The sequence below is a fragment of the Mesoplodon densirostris genome, chromosome 10 (genome assembly GCF_025265405.1).
Source record: "Mesoplodon densirostris isolate mMesDen1 chromosome 10, mMesDen1 primary haplotype, whole genome shotgun sequence".
In the NCBI taxonomy this organism is placed as follows: Eukaryota; Metazoa; Chordata; class Mammalia; order Artiodactyla; family Ziphiidae; genus Mesoplodon; species Mesoplodon densirostris.
The window spans coordinates 50,152,065-50,164,261 of NC_082670.1; positions in this window are offsets into that span (position 1 = coordinate 50,152,065).

The window sequence follows — 12,197 nt, forward strand, 5'->3', positions numbered from 1 at the left end:
TTCATCTTTTATGTATTTATTGATATAAGCATGGAAATAATTCATTCATAGAAATACATCTGTGTGAAGGGAAGAACTTTTTTCTGTTTTATTTTTAAATTTTACTTCTAAAAATTTTGAAGTTTAATTATATTTATTTTTCTATACAGCAGGTTATTATTAGTTATCTATTTTATTCATATACATATATACAGGTCAATACCTATCTCCCAACTCATCTGACCACCAACACCCCATGGCTTCCCCGACTTGGTGTCCATACGTTTGTTCTCTACTTCTGTTTCTCTATTTCTGCCCTGCAAACCTGTTCATCTGTACTATATATCTAGGTTCCACATACATGCATTAAGACAGAATATTTGTTTTGCTCATTCTGAGTTACTTCATTCTGTATGACAGTCTCTAGATCCACCGACTTCTCTACAAATAACATAGTTTCCTTCCTTTTCATGGCTGAGTCATATCCCATTTTATATATCTACCACATCTTTATCCATTCTTCTGTCTGTGGGCATTTAGGTTGCTTCCATTACCTGGCTATTGTAAATAGTGCTGCAATGAACATTGTGGTGAATGTGTGTTTTTGATTTATGGTTTTCTCTGGGTATATGCCCAGAAGTGGGATTGCTGGATTCTATGGTAATTCTATTTCTAGTTTCTTTAAGGAAACTCCATACTGTTCTCCATAGTGACTGTATCAATTTACCTTCCCACCAATAGTGGAAGAGGGTTCCTTTTGTCCACACCCTCCCCAGAATTTGTTGTTTGTAGATTTTCTGATGACGCCGATTCTAACAGGTGTGAGGTGATACCTCATTGTCGTTTTGATTTGCATTTCTCTAATAATTAGTGGTGTTGAGCAGCTTTTCATGTGCGTCTTGGCCGTCTCTGTGACTTCTTTGAAGAAACGTCTATTTAGATCTTCTGCCCATTTTTGTATTGGGTTGTTTGTTTTATTAATATTAAGCTGCGTGAGCTGTTTATATATATTGGAGATTAAACCTTTGTCCATTGATTCGTTTGCGAATGTTTTCGCCCATTCTGAGGGTTGCCTTTTTCCATTCCCGTTTTTTTTTAACCAAAAAAGAAAGAAAGCAAAAGAAGCAGAACACTAATGTGAGTGAAATATTCCTCTTGAAACTGTCGTTTTGAAATATGGACGTCTTTTGAACTTTTTGGTCGATATATGACCCCAGGATTTGTTTTCAGGGCAGGTGTCATTTACAGGCCTCAATGATTTGGAATATCCACTGACCATTAGCGCTGGGATTAAAGCTGCTGTTGTGTGAAACGGCCACAAGGTGGCAGCAGTTCTCCCTTAGCAAATCTGTTTACTAGGGCAACAGAGTCTCAATGGAAGCCGTGTTCTAGATTGGAATTTAGAATGGAATGTGCCAGGAGAAAGCCCCTCAAGTTTGTCTCACTACTTCTTGTTCGTGTTTTCAATTTAATTTTTAATTTTTTATTGCAGCAAGTTTGATTACAACGTTTGGCTTGTTGTAGGTGTGCAAGATGTGGTTCTTTTACACATATACATATGTCTGTTCTTCCTGGGACCCTTTTCCCATGTACGTTATGACAGAATGTTGAGTAGTCTTCTCTTGGCATTCTGTAGGTCTTTGGTGATTACATATTTCACCTGTGTTTGTATATGTCTCTTAACCCCAATATCATAATGATCCAATCCTCACACCTTTCCATTGGTGAACCATAAGTTTGTTTAATTAATCTGTGATTGCCCTTCTCCGTGGAAATATCTGCCCTGGTATCCATTTTTAGGTAACACCTATAAGTGATATCCTACGATATGTGTCTTTCACTTTCTGACTTACTACAAGTCACGTGATTACCTGTAGACTCATCTACGGTGCTGCAAATGGCATTGTGCCCTTTCTTTCCTTGGCTAATATTCTGTCTTAGCGAGGTCCATTTTCTGCAATGTGATTCCCTGAGGGCTGAGGATTAGCTGACCTGGGCAGCCTGACCCTGCCGGCAAGCCCTCCCCAGGTGTGCCTGGGTTGAGGTCAATAGAAACAGCACTCCAGGCAGCAATAGCCCCTGCAGCTGTGCCTGACTCCATATTCTCTGCCCCGTCAGCAGTCTCGGGGCTGTGCTGGTGGGAGGGTGTGAGGGTCCACGGCTTTGTTGGTGGCCCTGTGTGAGTGGGGCTCTGCTGGACTTTCTGCAGGAGTTGCCAGGCTGCCACCTGTAAAGAAGAGGATGTGTCACCCATAACCTCCGCTGGAATTTCTCTCCGGGCTGAGGTGAGGAAGGAAAAAAAGGAGTGGGGGCCGGGACAGGAGGGGTATCTCAGCCAGGGAAATGGAAAGCTTCCAGAAGAGCGCCCGGGGCCAGGATCATCCTGGCTGGCCTGCAGGCACCAAGTTGGCCTGCGTGCTGTCACTGGTGTGGCTCCACGGCCCTTCCTCTAGGCTTTCAAGCCCTTGTACATATTCAGGTGTTTTACCTGGGAAGGGTGGGAACAGTTCATCAGCAGCTGGCCTGGGGCTCAGCTCACGTTTACTCACAGAGGCCTCGGCACGGTCCCCCAACTTTGCAATGAGGACGCTCCTTGTGTGGGGGGGGCGGGCTCCTGGCTGTATGGGAGATGATTCCCCACCTCTGACCAATTTCAGAATTGTTTACCGCTGGAGCAAGTGCCCTGATAGGGTTTTCCTCTGTATAACTGCTGGGTTCAGGTTTTTTTTTTTCTTTTTTGGTTCAAGTTAGAATTTATTCATCTTTTATGTATTTATTGATATAAGCATGGAAATAATTCATTCATATAAATACATCTGTGTGAAGGGAAGAACTTTTTTGTGTTTTATTTTTAAATTTTATTTCTAAAATTTTGAAGTTTAATTATATTTATTTTTCTATACAGCAGGTTATTATTAGTTATCTCTTTTATTCATATACATATATACAGGTCAATACCTATCTCCCAACTCATCTGACCACCAACACCCCATGGCTTCCCCGACTTGGTGTCCATACGTTTGTTGTCTAACTCTGTTTCTCTATTTCTGCCCTGCAAACCTGTTCATCTGTACCATATATCTAGGTTCCACATACATGCATTAAGACAGAATATTTGTTTTGCTCATTCTGAGTTACTTCATTCTGTATGACAGTCTCTAGATCCACCGACTTCTCTACAAATAACATAGTTTCCTTCCTTTTCATGGCTGAGTCATATCCCATTTTATATATGTACCACATCTTTATCCATTCTTCTGTCTGTGGGCATTTAGGTTGCTTCCATTACCTGGCTATTGTAAATAGTGCTGCAATGAACATTGTGGTGAATGTGTGTTTTTGATTTATGGTTTTCTCTGGGTATATGCCCAGAAGTGGGATTGCTGGATCCTATGGTAATTCTATTTCTAGTTTCTTTAAGGAAACTCCATACTGTTCTCCATAGTGACTGTATCAATTTACATTCCAACCAATAGTGGAAGAGGGTTCCTTTTGTCCACACCCTCCCCAGAATTTGTTGTTTGTAGATTTTCTGATGACGCCGATGCTGACAGTTGTGAGGTGATACCTCATTGTCGTTTTGATTTGCATTTCTCTAATAATTAGTGGTGTTGAGCAGCTTTTCATGTGCGTCTTGGCCGTCTCTGTGACTTCTTTGAAGAAACGTCTATTTAGATCTTCAGCCCATTTTTGTATTGGGTTGTTTGTTTTATTAATATTAAGCTGCGTGAGCTGTTTATATATATTGGAGAATAAACCTTTGTCCATTGATTCGTTTGCGAACGTTTTCGCCCATTCTGAGGGTTGCCTTTTTCCATTCCCGTTTTTTTTAACCAAAAAAGAAAGAAAGCAAAAGAAGCAGAACACTAATATGCGTGAAATATGCCTCTTAAAACTGTCGTTTTGAAATAAGGACGTCTTTTGAACTATTTGGTCGATATATGACCCAAGGATTTGTTTTCAGGGCAGGTGTCATTTACAGGCCTGCAATGATTTGGAATATCCACTGACTATTAGCGCTGGGATTAAAGCTGCTGTTGTGTGAAATGGCCACAAGGTGGCAGCAGTTCTCCCTTAGCAAATCTGGTTACTAAGGCAACAGAGCCTCAATGGAAGTCGTGTTCTAGATTGGAATTTAGAATGGAATGTGCCAGGAGAAAGCCCCTCAAGTTTGTCTCACTACTTCTTGTTCGTGTTTTTAATTTAATTTTTTATTTTCTATTACAGCAAGTTTGATTACAACGTTTGGCTTGTTGTAGGTGTGCAAGATGTGGTTCTTTTACACATATACATATGTCTGTTGTTCCTGGGACCCTTTTCCCATGTACGTTATGACAGAATGTTGAGTAGTCTTCTCTTGGCATTCCGTAGGTCTTTGGTGATTATATATTTCACCTGTGTTTGTATATGTCTCTAACCCCAATATCGTAATGAATCCAATCCTCACACCTTTCCATTGGTGAACCATAAGTTTGTTTAATGAATCTGTGATTGCCCTTCTCCGTGGAAATATCTGCCCTGGTATCCGTTTTTAGGTAACACCTATAAGTGATATCCTCCGATATGTGTCTGTAACTTTCTGACTTACTACAAGTCACGTGATTACCTGTAGACTCATCTACAGTGCTGCAAATGGCATTGTGCCCTTTTTTTCCTTGGCTAATATTCTGTCTTAGCGAGGTCCATTTTCTGCAATGTGATTCCCTGAGGGCTGAGGATTAGCTGACCTGGGCAGCCTGACCCTGCCGGCAAGCCCTCCCCAGGTGTGCCTGGGTTGAGGTCAATAGAAACAGCACTCCGGGCAGCAATAGCCCCTGCAGCTGTGCCTGACGCCATATTCTCTGCCCCGTCAGCAGTCTCGGGGCTGTGCTAGTGGGAGGGTGTGAGGGTCCACGGCTTTGTTGGTGGCCCGGTGTGAGTGGGGCTCTGCTGGACTTTCTGCAGGAGTTGCCAGGCTGCCACCTGTAAAGAAGAGGATGTGTCACCCATAACTTCCGCTGGAATTTCTCTCCGGGCTGAGGTGAGGAAGGAAAAAAAGGAGTGGGGGCCAGGACAGGAGGGGTATCTCAGGCAGGGAAATGGAAACCTTCCAGAAGAGCTCCCGGGGTCAGGACCATCCTGGCTGGCCTGCAGGCACCAAGTTGGCCTGCGTGCTGTCGCTGGTGTGGCTCCACGGCCCTTCCTCTAGGCTTTCAAGCCCTTGTACATATTCAGGTGTTTTACCTGGGAAGGGTGGGGACAATTCAGCAGCAGCTGGCCTGGGGCTCAGCTCACGTTTACTCACAGATGCCTCGGCACGGTCCCCCAGCTTTGCAATGAGGACGCTCCTTGCGTGGGGGGGCCGGGCTGCTGGCTGTATGGGAGATGATTCCCCACCTCTGACCAATTTCAGAATTGTTTACCGCTGGAGCAAGTGCCCTGATAGGGTTTTCCTCTGTATAACTGCTGGGTTCAGGTTTTTTTTTTTTCTTCTTTGGTTCAAGTTAGAATTTATTCATCTTTTATGTATTTATTGATATAAGCATGGAAATAATTCATTCATAGAAATACATCTGTGTGAAGGGAAGAACTTTTTTCTGTTTTATTTTTAAATTTTACTTCTAAAAATTTTGAAGTTTAATTATATTTATTTTTCTATACAGCAGGTTATTATTAGTTATCTATTTTATTCATATACATATATACAGGTCAATACCTATCTCCCAACTCATCTGACCACCAACACCCCATGGCTTCCCCGACTTGGTGTCCATACGTTTGTTCTCTACTTCTGTTTCTCTATTTCTGCCCTGCAAACCTGTTCATCTGTACCATATATCTAGGTTCCACATACATGCATTAAGACAGAATATTTGTTTTGCTCATTCTGAGTTACTTCATTCTGTATGACAGTCTCTAGATCCACCGACTTCTCTACAAATAACATAGTTTCCTTCCTTTTCATGGCTGAGTCATATCCCATTTTATATATCTACCACATCTTTATCCATTCTTCTGTCTGTGGGCATTTAGGTTGCTTCCATTACCTGGCTATTGTAAATAGTGCTGCAATGAACATTGTGGTGAATGTGTGTTTTTGATTTATGGTTTTCTCTGGGTATATGCCCAGAAGTGGGATTGCTGGATTCTATGGTAATTCTATTTCTAGTTTCTTTAAGGAAACTCCATACTGTTCTCCATAGTGACTGTATCAATTTACCTTCCCACCAATAGTGGAAGAGGGTTCCTTTTGTCCACACCCTCCCCAGAATTTGTTGTTTGTAGATTTTCTGATGACGCCGATTCTAACAGGTGTGAGGTGATACCTCATTGTCGTTTTGATTTGCATTTCTCTAATAATTAGTGGTGTTGAGCAGCTTTTCATGTGCGTCTTGGCCGTCTCTGTGACTTCTTTGAAGAAACGTCTATTTAGATCTTCTGCCCATTTTTGTATTGGGTTGTTTGTTTTATTAATATTAAGCTGCGTGAGCTGTTTATATATATTGGAGATTAAACCTTTGTCCATTGATTCGTTTGCGAATGTTTTCGCCCATTCTGAGGGTTGCCTTTTTCCATTCCCGTTTTTTTTTAACCAAAAAAGAAAGAAAGCAAAAGAAGCAGAACACTAATGTGAGTGAAATATTCCTCTTGAAACTGTCGTTTTGAAATATGGACGTCTTTTGAACTTTTTGGTCGATATATGACCCCAGGATTTGTTTTCAGGGCAGGTGTCATTTACAGGCCTCAATGATTTGGAATATCCACTGACCATTAGCGCTGGGATTAAAGCTGCTGTTGTGTGAAACGGCCACAAGGTGGCAGCAGTTCTCCCTTAGCAAATCTGTTTACTAGGGCAACAGAGTCTCAATGGAAGCCGTGTTCTAGATTGGAATTTAGAATGGAATGTGCCAGGAGAAAGCCCCTCAAGTTTGTCTCACTACTTCTTGTTCGTGTTTTCAATTTAATTTTTAATTTTTTATTGCAGCAAGTTTGATTACAACGTTTGGCTTGTTTTAGGTGTGCAAGATTTGGTTCTTTTACACATATACATATGTCTGTTCTTCCTGGGACCCTTTTCCCATGTACGTTATGACAGAATGTTGAGTAGTCTTCTCTTGGCATTCTGTAGGTCTTTGGTGATTACATATTTCACCTGTGTTTGTATATGTCTCTTAACCCCAATATCATAATGATCCAATCCTCACACCTTTCCATTGGTGAACCATAAGTTTGTTTAATTAATCTGTGATTGCCCTTCTCCGTGGAAATATCTGCCCTGGTATCCATTTTTAGGTAACACCTATAAGTGATATCCTACGATATGTGTCTTTCACTTTCTGACTTACTACAAGTCACGTGATTACCTGTAGACTCATCTACGGTGCTGCAAATGGCATTGTGCCCTTTCTTTCCTTGGCTAATATTCTGTCTTAGCGAGGTCCATTTTCTGCAATGTGATTCCCTGAGGGCTGAGGATTAGCTGACCTGGGCAGCCTGACCCTGCCGGCAAGCCCTCCCCAGGTGTGCCTGGGTTGAGGTCAATAGAAACAGCACTCCAGGCAGCAATAGCCCCTGCAGCTGTGCCTGACTCCATATTCTCTGCCCCGTCAGCAGTCTCGGGGCTGTGCTGGTGGGAGGGTGTGAGGGTCCACGGCTTTGTTGGTGGCCCTGTGTGAGTGGGGCTCTGCTGGACTTTCTGCAGGAGTTGCCAGGCTGCCACCTGTAAAGAAGAGGATGTGTCACCCATAACCTCCGCTGGAATTTCTCTCCGGGCTGAGGTGAGGAAGGAAAAAAAGGAGTGGGGGCCGGGACAGGAGGGGTATCTCAGCCAGGGAAATGGAAAGCTTCCAGAAGAGCGCCCGGGGCCAGGATCATCCTGGCTGGCCTGCAGGCACCAAGTTGGCCTGCGTGCTGTCACTGGTGTGGCTCCACGGCCCTTCCTCTAGGCTTTCAAGCCCTTGTACATATTCAGGTGTTTTACCTGGGAAGGGTGGGAACAGTTCATCAGCAGCTGGCCTGGGGCTCAGCTCACGTTTACTCACAGAGGCCTCGGCACGGTCCCCCAACTTTGCAATGAGGACGCTCTTTGTGTGGGGGGGGCGGGCTCCTGGCTGTATGGGAGATGATTCCCCACCTCTGACCAATTTCAGAATTGTTTACCGCTGGAGCAAGTGCCCTGATAGGGTTTTCCTCTGTATAACTGCTGGGTTCAGGTTTTTTTTTTCTTTTTTGGTTCAAGTTAGAATTTATTCATCTTTTATGTATTTATTGATATAAGCATGGAAATAATTCATTCATATAAATACATCTGTGTGAAGGGAAAAACTTTTTTCTGTTTTATTTTTAAATTTTATTTCTAAAATTTTGAAGTTTAATTATATTTATTTTTCTATACAGCAGGTTATTATTAGTTATCTATTTTATTCATATACATATATACAGGTCAATACCTATCTCCCAACTCATCTGACCACCAACACCCCATGGCTTCCCCGACTTGGTGTCCATACGTTTGTTGTCTAACTCTGTTTCTCTATTTCTGCCCTGCAAACCTGTTCATCTGTACCATATATCTAGGTTCCACATACATGCATTAAGACAGAATATTTGTTTTGCTCATTCTGAGTTACTTCATTCTGTATGACAGTCTCTAGATCCACCGACTTCTCTACAAATAACATAGTTTCCTTCCTTTTCATGGCTGAGTCATATCCCATTTTATATATGTACCACATCTTTATCCATTCTTCTGTCTGTGGGCATTTAGGTTGCTTCCATTACCTGGCTATTGTAAATAGTGCTGCAATGAACATTGTGGTGAATGTGTGTTTTTGATTTATGGTTTTCTCTGGGTATATGCCCAGAAGTGGGATTGCTGGATCCTATGGTAATTCTATTTCTAGTTTCTTTAAGGAAACTCCATACTGTTCTCCATAGTGACTGTATCAATTTACATTCCAACCAATAGTGGAAGAGGGTTCCTTTTGTCCACACCCTCCCCAGAATTTGTTGTTTGTAGATTTTCTGATGACGCCGATGCTGACAGTTGTGAGGTGATACCTCATTGTCGTTTTGATTTGCATTTCTCTAATAATTAGTGGTGTTGAGCAGCTTTTCATGTGCGTCTTGGCCGTCTCTGTGACTTCTTTGAAGAAACGTCTATTTAGATCTTCAGCCCATTTTTGTATTGGGTTGTTTGTTTTATTAATATTAAGCTGCGTGAGCTGTTTATATATATTGGAGAATAAACCTTTGTCCATTGATTCGTTTGCGAACGTTTTCGCCCATTCTGAGGGTTGCCTTTTTCCATTCCCGTTTTTTTTAACCAAAAAAGAAAGAAAGCAAAAGAAGCAGAACACTAATATGCGTGAAATATGCCTCTTAAAACTGTCGTTTTGAAATAAGGACGTCTTTTGAACTATTTGGTCGATATATGACCCAAGGATTTGTTTTCAGGGCAGGTGTCATTTACAGGCCTGCAATGATTTGGAATATCCACTGACTATTAGCGCTGGGATTAAAGCTGCTGTTGTGTGAAATGGCCACAAGGTGGCAGCAGTTCTCCCTTAGCAAATCTGGTTACTAAGGCAACAGAGCCTCAATGGAAGTCGTGTTCTAGATTGGAATTTAGAATGGAATGTGCCAGGAGAAAGCCCCTCAAGTTTGTCTCACTACTTCTTGTTCGTGTTTTTAATTTAATTTTTTATTTTCTATTACAGCAAGTTTGATTACAACGTTTGGCTTGTTGTAGGTGTGCAAGATGTGGTTCTTTTACACATATACATATGTCTGTTGTTCCTGGGACCCTTTTCCCATGTACGTTATGACAGAATGTTGAGTAGTCTTCTCTTGGCATTCCGTAGGTCTTTGGTGATTATATATTTCACCTGTGTTTGTATATGTCTCTAACCCCAATATCGTAATGAATCCAATCCTCACACCTTTCCATTGGTGAACCATAAGTTTGTTTAATGAATCTGTGATTGCCCTTCTCCGTGGAAATATCTGCCCTGGTATCCGTTTTTAGGTAACACCTATAAGTGATATCCTCCGATATGTGTCTGTAACTTTCTGACTTACTACAAGTCACGTGATTACCTGTAGACTCATCTACAGTGCTGCAAATGGCATTGTGCCCTTTTTTTCCTTGGCTAATATTCTGTCTTAGCGAGGTCCATTTTCTGCAATGTGATTCCCTGAGGGCTGAGGATTAGCTGACCTGGGCAGCCTGACCCTGCCGGCAAGCCCTCCCCAGGTGTGCCTGGGTTGAGGTCAATAGAAACAGCACTCCGGGCAGCAATAGCCCCTGCAGCTGTGCCTGACGCCATATTCTCTGCCCCGTCAGCAGTCTCGGGGCTGTGCTAGTGGGAGGGTGTGAGGGTCCACGGCTTTGTTGGTGGCCCGGTGTGAGTGGGGCTCTGCTGGACTTTCTGCAGGAGTTGCCAGGCTGCCACCTGTAAAGAAGAGGATGTGTCACCCATAACTTCCGCTGGAATTTCTCTCCGGGCTGAGGTGAGGAAGGAAAAAAAGGAGTGGGGGCCAGGACAGGAGGGGTATCTCAGGCAGGGAAATGGAAACCTTCCAGAAGAGCTCCCGGGGTCAGGACCATCCTGGCTGGCCTGCAGGCACCAAGTTGGCCTGCGTGCTGTCGCTGGTGTGGCTCCACGGCCCTTCCTCTAGGCTTTCAAGCCCTTGTACATATTCAGGTGTTTTACCTGGGAAGGGTGGGGACAATTCAGCAGCAGCTGGCCTGGGGCTCAGCTCACGTTTACTCACAGATGCCTCGGCACGGTCCCCCAGCTTTGCAATGAGGACGCTCCTTGCGTGGGGGGGCCGGGCTGCTGGCTGTATGGGAGATGATTCCCCACCTCTGACCAATTTCAGAATTGTTTACCGCTGGAGCAAGTGCCCTGATAGGGTTTTCCTCTGTATAACTGCTGGGTTCAGGTTTTTTTTTTTTCTTCTTTGGTTCAAGTTAGAATTTATTCATCTTTTATGTATTTATTGATATAAGCATGGAAATAATTCATTCATAGAAATACATCTGTGTGAAGGGAAGAACTTTTTTCTGTTTTATTTTTAAATTTTACTTCTAAAAATTTTGAAGTTTAATTATATTTATTTTTCTATACAGCAGGTTATTATTAGTTATCTATTTTATTCATATACATATATACAGGTCAATACCTATCTCCCAACTCATCTGACCACCAACACCCCATGGCTTCCCCGACTTGGTGTCCATACGTTTGTTCTCTACCTCTGTTTCTCTATTTCTGCCCTGCAAACCTGTTCATCTGTACCATATATCTAGGTTCCACATACATGCATTAAGACAGAATATTTGTTTTGCTCATTCTGAGTTACTTCATTCTGTATGACAGTCTCTAGATCCACCGACTTCTCTACAAATAACATAGTTTCCTTCCTTTTCATGGCTGAGTCATATCCCATTTTATATATCTACCACATCTTTATCCATTCTTCTGTCTGTGGGCATTTAGGTTGCTTCCATTACCTGTCTATTGTAAATAGTGCTGCAATGAACATTGTGGTGAATGTGTGTTTTTGATTTATGGTTTTCTGTGGGTATATGCCCAGAAGTGGGATTGCTGGATTCTATGGTAATTCTATTTCTAGTTTCTTTAAGGAAACTCCATACTGTTCTCCATAGTGACTGTATCAATTTACCTTCCCACCAATAGTGGAAGAGGGTTCCTTTTGTCCACACCCTCCCCAGAATTTGTTGTTTGTAGATTTTCTGATGACGCCGATTCTAACAGGTGTGAGGTGATACCTCATTGTCGTTTTGATTTGCATTTCTCTAATAATTAGTGGTGTTGAGCAGCTTTTCATGTGCGTCTTGGCCGTCTCTGTGACTTCTTTGAAGAAACGTCTATTTAGATCTTCTGCCCATTTTTGTATTGGGTTGTTTGTTTTATTAATATTAAGCTGCGTGAGCTGTTTATATATATTGGAGATTAAACCTTTGTCCATTGATTCGTTTGCGAATGTTTTCGCCCATTCTGAGGGTTGCCTTTTTCCATTCCCGTTTTTTTTTAACCAAAAAAGAAAGAAAGCAAAAGAAGCAGAACACTAATGTGAGTGAAATATTCCTCTTGAAACTGTCGTTTTGAAATATGGACGTCTTTTGAACTTTTTGGTCGATATATGACCCCAGGATTTGTTTTCAGGGCAGGTGTCATTTACAGGCCTCAATGATTTGGAATATCCACTGA